General features: G+C 49.1%; 1 long non-coding RNA gene across 16 annotated transcripts in view; it reads right to left on the reverse strand.

Moving 5' to 3' along the window:
- The window catches only part of LOC109435144 (uncharacterized), a 278364-nt gene that overhangs the window by 221528 nt on the left and 44402 nt on the right, over positions 1 to 12434 (reverse strand). Inside the window, exon 3 of one of the 16 annotated variants that reach the window (XR_012493453.1) lies at positions 11265 to 11448. The exons of the other annotated variants lie outside the window; for them this stretch is intronic. This is a non-coding gene — a long non-coding RNA (uncharacterized LOC109435144). The remainder of the gene's footprint in view (positions 1 to 11264; positions 11449 to 12434) is intronic. 16 annotated transcript variants of the gene reach the window in all.

Here is a 12434-nt window from a genome sequence, read left to right on the forward strand (position 1 = left end):
TGAAGACGGGGTCCCTCCCAGCAGCAGGAGGCTGGAGAACCTCACTTTGCACATGTGCCCCACGTGCAAGAGGGGTACAACAGAGCTACAGCAACGCAGCCAGGGGAGCGTGTGAACTTCAGGTGTGAACAGCTGTGGAGACAGACTTCTGGAATGACTATAGCAGCGTGATGTGACAAAGGGACACATATAATGATCGGGACGGGATGGGACAGCATAGACCCCAAAAAAGGGTTGGCAGCAGAGGACTGGACAGATAAAAGAGACCTTCTCCTTCCCTGGATATAGATGGAAGGCCTGCTCTGTGCAGGGCAGAGGGCTGACACTGGAATACAACAGCGACCCAAGCAGCCCTCCTAGACCTTAGCGTGTGCTGGATCCCCAGACGGGCCATCGACTCACATCCTGCTGAGACCCTTCCAAGTTCCTGGATAAAACAAAATTCTCAAATGCACACATGAGAATCGCATTCTGGTTTTGCTGGCTACGGGCTGGGTGCAGACGTGCACACATCCGCCCATCGCAAAAGTGGGTCCCGTGTCCTGGGCTCACCGAATACCTGTCTCATAGTCCCAAGTATGACTTCAGAGATCACTAAGGAGAAATTCCAACCCAGAGGACCCAGCCGACAGCCCCTGCCGACATGCGAACGGCCAGGGTGAGACTTTTGCTTACGGTAAGTGTACATTCACAAATTCCATCCATGTTTGAAATGCCACTTTCCTCGCTCGTGCAGGTAAGACTGCTGAAGAATGTCACATTCCACACACAGGGAGCCCCATGAACATTCCCAGGAGGACGGGGGTCTTTTCCTTTTTTTAAATAAGGCAAAAATATATTTTCTGCAGAAATTGTAACTTCCTATCTTTAGGGAAAAAAATGCGTTCATTTTTTGCAACAATACTGCAGTCAGAACAGTACAGGCATCCATCAACCTCTGCCAGGCTGTTAGGAAACGCAGACAAACTGTTTCTCCAGAAATCTATCCCGTTTCTCTGCATTGGCCCTTTCCTGTCTTCACGTGTCATCAGATCACGCCCTCCTTCAGGGAAAAGCCAAACACAAAAGACTGCAGTTCTCTTCTCTTTCCACACTCGTCCTCGTCCCCTGCCTGTGAGACGGCTCTGTCTCCATCCACAGACACCAGCTTCCTGCAGTTAGTTGCCGCCTTCGCTCGCACCTGGTTGTCTGTCAGCGCCCAGTATCGGGGCGCCTGGTCCGTACTGAGCCCCTCCCACCCCGCCCCCACCGCTGCTCTGGCACCCATCGTCCCCATCACTGCTGCCCCCTCAATGTCCCCACTGACTGCCTGTCATTTTCAGCCACCCGTTCCTTAATGCCGAGCCCATCCCACGTTCTGTTTCGGTATTCTCTCCAGTTGTCTACAGCCCTCCCTGTCGAGACTCAATCCTCTTTTTCCATCGCCACCTCCATCGCCAACGGGGGCAGGAACCCCCTTAGAAGTACCTGCACACCCATCCCTGACCTGTGTCCCACTCTTACATTCTGGGAGCTGACAGACTGCTCGGTTCTTTCTTCATCAACTTATCTTTACCGAGTCAAACCATGCTTTTCCCGCAGAATGTGCTGCTTCTTTCCAACTTTCTTACCGGTCACACTTCAATTCTGCCAGGTTGCTAGAAAGCTTAGACCGCGGGGCTTTCTTTGATGGTTGCTTTTCATTCTGCGCGCCCAAGTTTGCTGCATAGCTACTGAGATAAGGCAACATACGCAAGGTTCTTTGGAATCTCCCTTTGAGTGATTCTTTCCTCTACTGATTTCAACAACCCATCCTGTTTCCCCCTGGGTGGAAATGCTGCAGTTGCACCCCACCCACCCACAGAGAGCTTTAACTACCACGTGAGGCCTCTCCTCTTATGAGCCCCATACCCCTGTCTGTATGTCAAGTCTTTTCATAATTTCCCTGTGACGCCCTGGATGCACCCTCCATCCCAGTTACAGCTCTCTCCCTATCGTAACACGAATCCTTCATTTCTATTATAGGGCGGTTGCTTCATTTGATACAAATGTCCTTTGTTATAAACCTGTCTTTGGTATAAAGTGATCGCCTGTGTAACACGCTTGGCCCCACAACAGCTGCTCTGAAAAATCTCTCTGCTTCCAGAAGCCATGTCCGTACTTCTCAGCGCCTTCCACGCCCGGCCACCCTAGGGGGCGTCCTCTTTGATTCTGTGCGTGTTGTCCCAGGCTATTCCTGAGGTCCGATGGCACGTCCCTTCGTGCTGCTTGCCACCCAAAGTGCCCCCTCTGCTCCTTCCTCTTCTCAGAGCCATCACGGTGCAGATGGCGGACTACCCTATTAAGACAGTGGCCAGCCCACACTCCCCTGCAGCGAGAGGCAGCCACGGAGAAAAGGGCGCAGGATCACCGGTGTCTGCTTCTGCTCTCAACTCTTTTGGTGTCTTTCCACCAACACCCGTGGACCTGCAGGAGCCGGCATGCAAGAATTTCCAATTCAGAGCAGGACAAGTCCCAGAGTCTTCGTCCCCAAGTCGTCCATCTGCAAAGCAGTCCTGGGTCGCCTACGTCCCAGGTTGTGTCATGTGAGAAACATAAAATCCGACTCCGTTATATGCTTCCTCACAGCTGGACTACAGCATATTCTGGGGCGCCAGACGATTGTGCACGCTTACCAATTTCATGCATTTTCTAACACTGTGTCCCCAATTATATGACAAGAACTTATCAAAATCAGAAATAAAAAGCAACGAAATCAGTACACGCTTCCTAGGCTGCCATTCGCTATTTTCCTTCGGCTCAATTTCATCCATCAACTCTGGAGCTGGTTACTCAAATTGTGTTGGTTTTCCCAAGTCCAGAAGCCAACGAATGACTTCTGTCAACAGTGTCAGTCTTTGAACTCATAACCATGAGTTCATGACACGGCTAATTTCTTCTGATAGATATTTAACCGACTCCAAAGAAGGACTGCTGACGGACAGGCCACTGTAACGCCGGTGGCCTGTGGGAAGGTGTGGCTCCGGGGCCATGGCGTCTCTCCTCGACTTCGTCCCTTTGGACAGCGGTTCCGGTCCCCAGGGACGTCATTTGGGAAGAAGAGCCAAAGGGTTAGAAAACAGAATTTGGGTGTCCATGGTTTGGACTAAGCTCTGAAGACCAACGTGTTTATTTTTAACGCGAGGGCACAATTAGTCTATCCACATTAATGGAAACTCAAAAACAACAATAAAAATGATCAGTCTACCCCATCCCATAATATGTTTACATTTTTTGACCCTATTTTCATAAACCTTATTTTCCTCAAAAATATTATTTTAACGTAATGGCAAAATATATAAAGTCCTGAATTTATGATGAAGAATAATCCATAAGTACTAGATGTGGAGATGTCGCATGTAAAATTACAAAGTTACTTTGCTATAAGCTCCACATGAATCAACAGTGTAATTATTGTCTCCAAAGCTCATTCTGACGTCATTAATAGAAGGAGCATAAATAAATACCCCGCAATCCACCCCACCTCTTTGCACCACCCCGAGGGCGCTGTGCTCAGTACACGGGTATTGGCGATTTGCACAATGTTCTAGAGGCCATGGAAAGCCCTCCATTGGAAAAGAGAGTTGGGGACATGCAACAAAGACCTGCATTGAAGCCCCAATAAAAACCCGCCATCATCAGAAGCTGTTTCATGGAGAGAACTTTAAAAATGATTCAGTGTTGCTGGGAACAGGGCAGCCCCCAAAACCAGACCCGGGCACTCTAGAGAGATGTCTTCGCTCGGGAACGAGCAGGGAACCTCAGAAGGGGTTGTCTGAGCAGGTAGTGAGTCCCTCGCTTTTAAATGAAGGTCTTTGCAGGGTTTCTGGGGAGAGTAAGAATTGAGTAGCCGGTTAGATTGGAAAAACTCAGTCTTTTCCAAATATAACATTCTGTCATCTTTACGCCTACGAGATACAGATGTGCAAAAATTAAAAATTAAATGTTTGTGTTGTTCTCCACACCTCCCCCCCACACACACACACACTTTAATGTGTGCAAAGTGGAGGCCAGAACCCAGGAGTGCCACGGCTCCTGGGCCAGCATCCAGGAACTACGGGACCTGCTGCTACAGCACTTTCCACGTGGAGAGCCCAGAATACGTAGCTCCACTTACACAGCGCAAACACGTCCCTCTCTTCCAACCCACACAACCCACGGTGAACGCTTCGTCATGTGATGAAAACGCGAGCATTAGAGCACCATAGAATTTGGTTTCAAATTTTGGCAAAATACAAGAGTGTTCCCCAACGAAACGAAGGGGAAAGCATTTGGGTAATCCGATATTTTTCTGATTTTTATTTAAGACTTAAACTTTTCTACTCTGCTTGGCTCCGCTGTCACCAGTGGAAGCCAAGAACAATTAGGGCGTAGCGAGGGTTTTGAAAATATTTGAACTGAATTCACAAAGTGAAAGGTATGGGGACCTTCTGGGTTTAGAAGCCAAGCTATGAGTAAGAAGTGAAATATACGCCATAAAACGATTCCCTTGAAATTTCCCACTGGAAGGGCAATCATAAAACGTCCCAACCTTCTCACGAAGCCAAACGCAATACGAAACACCTGACAAAAAGGCCCCGTATGAAACACACTGTAATCTTTATTTTTCTAATGTTGGGGGACAGGAGGCCGGCATTCACCAGTTAGAACTTTCCCAAGTTACTTCAAAAATACTTCATCGGTCACTCATCCAACCTGACAACTGTCTGTCTTTTTCCTGTAAGCATATGGAGGTCTTCGTGGCACTGGGTGGCATGAAGCTAAGTGACCGCTAGCCTGCACAGCTGGGGGAGGGGCATCGAAGCAACGGGGGCGGCGAGCTGATCGTGTAAATCCAGAGCAGGGACACAGCTGCCTTTCAAAGAGCTGTCCTTTATGCCACCAGGGTCACGCAATGACACGTCAGGACATCCACACGCGAGCAGGGTGCCTCTCTAACGAGAGCCGGAGATTGTCTCCGGCAAACACACTGAAATTGCACGTCCAATTCATCCCCAGCCTTCACAGCGGCCGTCTTGCAGGCTGTCCTTATAAAGGAACGCCTCCTGTCCCTCCATCATTTCTGGGTTCTCGCCCCATTTACAGGGTCCTGACACCCGAACTATTTGTAAGAATATTATCAGTGGAAGATCTCAGGCTCTTATGATGGATTTGACTAGTGGACACAAGCAACAGTCATTCTGGAACAAGAAAGGCTGGTAGAGATGGCGGACTACCGTGACACGTAATTCAATTCTCAGAAGAAAAAAAATCATAAAATGTTTTCTCGAACTCACACGAGTCTAATGGCAAGAGAGTTTCCAACCTCACGCTTTGAATAATTTCAGAAACTCACCCAGGCAGCCCTGCAAATACCTATTAAAATCAGGAAACTGTTTCGTCACCACCAGTCTGAGAACCAATGTTGCCAAACAAGAAATGTGTGCAAATCTATAAAAGCTTTCCTCTGAAAACCTAATTTTCTCAAATGTATTTGCTTATTAAGCGCCTTTGTTTAGATGTATTTGCTGTTTGTATTTGGGCGATACAGGGAGTCCTTTATGTCTACTGACAGCTCTAAAAGGAACAGAAATACATTACAGCCTTCGTATTTCTCATCTTAAAAACATAACTTTCAGGGAATACTGAAGTCCATTAAATTCACAAACTACCAATGTAATGAATATCAGCCAATTTACTAGAGCTATGGCTCACTTCGCGCATTGAATTATCTCTGTGCTCCCCAGGTTTTCTGCCGCGCTCAGCATCTTTCTCCCGGTAACCGCTCACCACCCCACACCTTCCCTCTCCCACAGGCTGCTCTGCCATCTCGATTTTACAGACACACGCTTCTCCCCCCCCTGCACAGGAGACGGCCAGATCAGTCCCTTTCGAAGGCTAAACACCTCATTCCCCTGTCACGTGTCTGGCTTCCTCTGCCACCTCCAGCCTGGCCTGCACCTGTGTCCCCACGGTGGGCGCCAGGATGCAAACACATCCATCCTTGCAACGCTCAGCCAGCGGCCTCTCGGGCGCTCGCCCGGCAGGGAAAGCTGTGAGACGAGGAAACAGAAAAGGCTCCTTTCGGGCCTTTTCCAGTGACGGGCAGGTCCGTTCCCCACGGAAGCAAGCGAGTGGATTACCCCTCACGATCCTCACCTTTTAGGAAGATGCAGTAAAAGCCTGTCTGGGGAATAGTATGCTGCGTCGCCAAAATTCTACCGAGGACGTCTTCATCTAGAAAGCTCGAAGGGGCCACCTTTAGAACAGCTGGTGTAAAAACAGTTATCTCTTGCTTTCGTTTCGCTTTTCAGGACTGAACCCAATTCCCGACACTCTGTGCTAATCGACACACGCTCAGTCAAGTGAAATGTTTCATTAATTAAAGAAAGAACGGATGGGTGGAGGGGGCAGAGTCTGTCAGTCCATGGAGACCTGCCCGCTGGCTGTGCTTCTGGCTTGGCCACTGGCCAGGGAACGCCTTCTGAGCTCCATTCTCCTCATTCGTTGCTGGGACTTGACATGAAAAACTACGATTCTGCGTTTTATTTGCAAGGTACCTTTTGACTCACTTAATTTGACTGAAAACATATTTTATCCCCCCAAAAATTAAATAAAATGGTTAGGCTGAGTTTAACTCGATTAGTGAGGGCGTCCAAAGTTGATGCTCTATCTCCAAGGTTAGGGTCAAGTCCTACAGCGAACGTGCTTTAAGATTGTAAGTGAACAAAGAGAGTTTTCTGACGCAAATACTGTACCAAATCTTCAATAACACGAAACCTAGTCTCGACTCCACGTTACAGGTCAACGACGTTGGGAACAGAGAAAAACACGCTTCATGTTGTAGAGAAGCTGCCCGCTCCTTCCGTCGGACTCTCAGCTTTGTGGTGACAAAGACGGATGTATCTTGAGTTTCTCGTAACACTCGTGTGGGTACTGACTGGCCTTCCCACATCCGCTGGACAAAAGGCAAGCGACCCTCTCAAAGCACACGTCTACTCTTAGTCCCTTTTCTTGTCAGGGTTTTCCAACAACGGCTGCTTGAAGCCCCTTGCTACAGCTCCGATGACAAGCTTAAACCAAAGATGAATTTAAATTTGTTTTTCATTAAAAAATAATTTTTTAAAAATTAAAAAAAAAAGAGAGACAGAATGACCCACACAGTGAGTGGCTCTGGCCAGTGCGGCTCACGTGGGTGTGACTGGGTTTTGAACCTTCACACTGCGCAGCACTCCTTTAGAAAAGGGGCAACGTAAGGTGGCAGGTGGCAGCGGTGCAGGGCCTCAGGGCTAAAGAATTCGGAGCCAGGAGTACAACACAGGAAGGGAGCCTCGATGGCTAGAGGCACGAGCATCCTCAAGAGAGCCACACGAGGGCGGTGACACACTCAGTCTACTTCCCGCGTAGCAGGAGTGAATCTCATCCGGGAAGGTAGGTGACCTCAGGGATGTCACCGGTGGTTTAGCTGGCACCTGCGAGCTGACTGAGCCTGCCTTCACCACAGGGGGCAGCCAGCGGGCTTTCTGGTATACCTGGGGACACTTCAGGGGTCACGCTTCACAACTAGACAGGTCCTCACTCCCGCCCAGATGAAGGCCCGACCACAAGGACAGAGACACGCCCAGCACGTGGAGACGTGGCGGCTCGCAGCAAGCACGGCCCAGCTCTGCATCGCAAGTGCAAACGCCAAGCAGGAGACAGGGGCTCAGGGCCCACCTTCTCAGCTCGCCCCTCTGCACCTTGCCACCACTCCCGACTCTAACCCACGTGTGGATTCACATGGCTGGAACGCAGGAACCGCAGGCCTAGAAACGACTGTCTCCTGGCTTCTTCCCCGAAGCTGAGAATCCCTTGTCCTGTGCTCACCGAACACAATGTAGGTGGCACATACTAAGCCCCGTTTCCTCAGGGTGCTCTGCTAATGCTGCCCCCACGCCCAACGCTCTGCCTAGCGGCCTTCTTCACTCCTCACCGATCGCGCTTGCTCACCCCGCCTCCACCAATGGACTGAAGACTGAGTGTCATGTCCTGTTCAGCCCGTGTATCTAACTACCCAGTAGATTTATCCACAGAAATGTCCCGCCGTGCTCTATCCACACTGAGTCCACTTCTGAGCTAGAAGCACGCACTTCCCCACGTGACATCCACCCCGTCCCCTCTGCTCCCAGCCACTCCAACCGGAACCATGGCCATCTCTGCGCCTGTCCCCAAACCTCACACTGATGCTCCTTACCCTGTGTCCCCATCGCGCCTTTGTTCCAATCCCACCGCCGTTATGTTACCTCTGCTTCTCGAAACGGCCTTCCCGGGGGACGGCTGTGGCCAGCATGTCGCATGTCCCCTCACACACCGGGCCACGGACCTCACCAGCTCCAAGTCTCACAGCTCCCTTCCCCACCCCACGGTCTACCTGACTGCGTCTGAAGCCTGCAGAGCCCTCTGTCGTCTGTCCCTCCCAGGTGCCACGGCCCTGTGCTTGCCATGTCCCCCCTTACGGATGCACCTGACGCATGGATGACTTCCATTTGCCCAGATTCACACCTGCCGCTCGGGTAGGGCTCTCTGGACCACAACCCCTTTGCTCTGCTGCCTGGACCATCCGGATCTGGTGCAAACATCACCTGGTGACACACACCAGCTGCCGGGCACCGTGCGGGTCTCCCCACTGGGAAGCTTTTCTGAGCACCGTCTCGAGCACACACAGAAGTGAGCTCTCGTTCACCGCAGTGCCTGGGGGTCACGGGGCACCTCCAGTGCCTCTGTACACGAGGAGAGCCTTGTGTGGTGGCAGCCCCCTCGGAGGAACTCCAGAGACGCTTGAATGCACAATGCAAATCAAATTTGAATGACTGAGGGTAATGATCGTGCCTACATTTGCTCGTCCATCAGCAAACCCTCAGCAAGACCTGAGAGAGAACGCTGCCCTTAAACTCTGCAGCCAGCTGAGCAGGGCTCCCCAAAAGAGAGAAATGGGTGTCCCCCAGGAAAGTCTCGGTATTATCCAACGTAATTCACATACCGCACCGTTCACTGCACACGGCTGCTGCTGGGAACTTTAGAGAAAGAAGAACCAATTCTAACGTTACTTACAATACCTCCCACAGCCGCCCTAATATTTTAACTGAACGTTTGGTTATTCCAAACGAGGACAAGATTTACAAACCCAATTAAAAACTGTATTACCTTTCAATAACATCACAGACACCCTGTGAATTAAAGCTCCGCTCTGTTCACTTAAATTTAAAACCCTGGATATTTATGCGAGAAAATGATCCCACACAACATCTATTCAAACGCCTTTCCCCCCCGATTGCTCTTCCAAAAATTAAGGAAAGTGTGCACCGAAAAGTTCAGAGAATTTAGGTCAACTTCCTGCTGGGAGTGCAGGAAATTCAGTCTTGGTTTATGTCATGCAGGGTCTCTGGTCCCACTCTCTGCATAAGGACGCAGGACATGGTGGGGCCAAAAAGGAACACCCACGGAGCCATAGGTAGGGGAGTCACACCACTATATTCTCGCTGGTGACTGGGCTGGAGACACAGGAAGCAGGAGCCACACAACAAGCAACCCGCCGTCCGCTTCTCTCTGCCAACCAACCCCACTTGCTAACTGCAATCCGCGCTTGCTAGCTCAGCCATGGCAATTACATCAGTGGCTAATGGCTCACTGGTTACAGCTGACGGCGAACTAGTCACAGCTGATGACCATCTACCACCCGAGCCAGCACCTTTCCACGTGGGGCCGAGAGCCTGGAAACTGCTCTCTGGGACTCTGTCCCCACAGCCATATTCCTGGCCTCCAAGGGCAAAGCTGCATTCATTGAAAAACAGTTAACAAGTGTGGCGTGCAGGCTGGAGATATGCAGGAAGGCGGCAGGGATGGGGAGAGCATTCGAGAGGCTTGGACAGCACGAGTTCCACGACTCCAGAGGCCACCTCCCCATTATTTGATTTAACGTATCCGAACTGTATTTTATCTCCGTTCAAAATAATAACTGCGATGCATTGTGGCCATTTGGGAGAATCCAATGAGACGCTTTCGCATTGAAATAAATGTAAAACTGTACACAAGTGGAAGCTGTAACGTGGGTGTCAGGAAACAGTTAACAGTGAACGGGCATCTTGCTTTTTCATCATCTATTGCTAGAATCTCAAACATGTTCAACTATCAACCAAGACCCTCACAGGAGAGCTGCTGACTTCGCAAACTGACAAATATTTGACATTAATTTTTGCTCTAAACCTGGGAAGGACGAAATTCTAAGATAGATGTCTTTACATCTTCCAGACCAATTCATGGCCGCTGTTTAAGCAAGAACAGGGGACAAAGTTGCTGAAGCTGATACTTTAGGTCTAGCTCTCCGGCTGCCTGGGGAAAAGTTACAAATTATTCATTGGCGCACAGTGGGGAGCCAGAAAACAGGAAATTGCCATGCTCTAATGGCATGTCATATAAATCAGCCCAAACCCAGATTCTGCAACCCTGCTAAGATCTAAATGTGGGTCTTTTTCTCATCGCCTCTTCTTTCTTTCTTACATGCAGGTGTCTGTGTTTATTTTTAAAAGTTCCTGGGTTCCTATACTTAGCAACGCACATACGGATATTCTGGAGAACAGGTGAGCCCACGTTGTGGGTGAAACGCTGCCCCTAAGCAGACAACGTCTTCACAAAGAAGGAGAAAACAATGACGTGATAACGTCAGCAAAGAACAACGAAGAGAGGCAGACGGGCCGCACGGTAAGACTAGTGAGAGCAGCACGAGAACATTGCACTCTGAGACTTCCTCTCTGTTAGTGTGGAGGTAGCTCTTGTCTTCAGAGGACAGCTCATTATGAACTTCAACTGTCCACAAAGGGGAGCGTGTGGAAAGCTGGAACAGCAACTTCTGGCTGGTTTTTAAGAGACGGGATACAGTCCTACGACGCATATTGACTGCATAAGATTCATATATTCCAAAATAAGTAAAGAAAATAAATGCAGCTGTTGTCAATACAAAGAGCTATTTCTACAACTTATGTCAACAATAATTAAACTCAGGCCTCCATGTTCGCCATCGGTGACCCCAAATACACTTCAACTGGACCATAATTTCTCCAAGTGGAAACTGAGGGTGAATGTCAGGGAAGAGACCTTCTACTAAACAATGCGACAGAGACAGTTGAATTAGGTCTCAGACAATGAGTATCTTGAAAGCATTATAAGTTATGAATTAAGAAAACCAGTTTCTGAATGGTTTTGGAAACATGAAGTGTGAAAAGTAAAATTACCTGAAGACAACGCTGCTTAGAGCGAACGGGGTCTGGGAACCGTGGAGCTGTTGAGTCTGCGATGATTTGGGCGAGGACCTGGTTAGCAGCGGCCCTGGCAGACCCCAGGGGAGCATGTGTCACTGCTTCATGCACGTGAGGACAGCAAGGCTGATGGAACGTGGGGAGACTCGCTGCATGAACCCTGTGGGGCAGACCATTGTCAAATGTACAAATGAAACGGAAAACGCAGACCACGTCAACCAGTACAAGGCAATAAACATAAGAGGAAAACTCAAAGGCACTGCTACACACTAGTCACGGGCATGTAAAGGACAGCACAGGGAATACAGTCACTAATGGTCCAGCAACCATGTACGGTGCCAGGCGGGGACGAGATGGATTGGGGGGATCACGGCATAAATGATATAAATGTCGAACCACTATGCTGCACACCTGAAGCTAATATAAAATAACACTGAATGTCAACTGTTATTGAAAATCAATTTGAAAATGACTTAATGCATGAAGGAGTGGGTGAATATATTGTTGGGATGTAGTGAGAAAGAAGCATCAGATAAATAATGACACAAACAGATTATAATCTGCTAAATAAAACCAGGAATCTGAGTCCACATAGAGATAAATAAATAGGGAGCGAGGAAAGCTTTTTACAGGATAATGTCAAGTAAGGACTGTTAGAAGAAATGCTGCGGATGGACGACAGAACCAGCAGGCGAAATTTCACGAGGAACGGACTATTTACATGGTCTCAAAGTTCTTCCACACAAAATACTTACTGATTACCACGGAAAAATCTGGAAGGCACTTCCTGAATCGCAAGATCCAAGTGACAACGCAAGTCACAGAACAAAAGTGCCATCAGACAGGACGCAAGGAGAACCCAGAACCCTACCTGGGGTAGTGCTGTTAAAAAATGTGTAACCCAGATCCAATCACAGAGAAGCACAAGCCTCTCTCCAATCCAGGCCGAGCACACACAAAGTCACTGGCAGGTAACCTTCAAAAATATCAAGGTCATGGATTGTTCCAGATGGAAAGAAACCACAGAAACACGAAAGCTACATGTAGTACATGTTTCTGTACTGAATCTTTCTGCTCTAAAGAACATTATTAGGACAACTGGCAAAACTCAAATGGGGCTGTGGTTGTCACACCCTTAATGTCCTG

The sequence above is a fragment of the Rhinolophus sinicus genome, chromosome X (assembly GCF_036562045.2).
Source record: "Rhinolophus sinicus isolate RSC01 chromosome X, ASM3656204v1, whole genome shotgun sequence".
NCBI classification, from domain to species: Eukaryota; Metazoa; Chordata; class Mammalia; order Chiroptera; family Rhinolophidae; genus Rhinolophus; species Rhinolophus sinicus.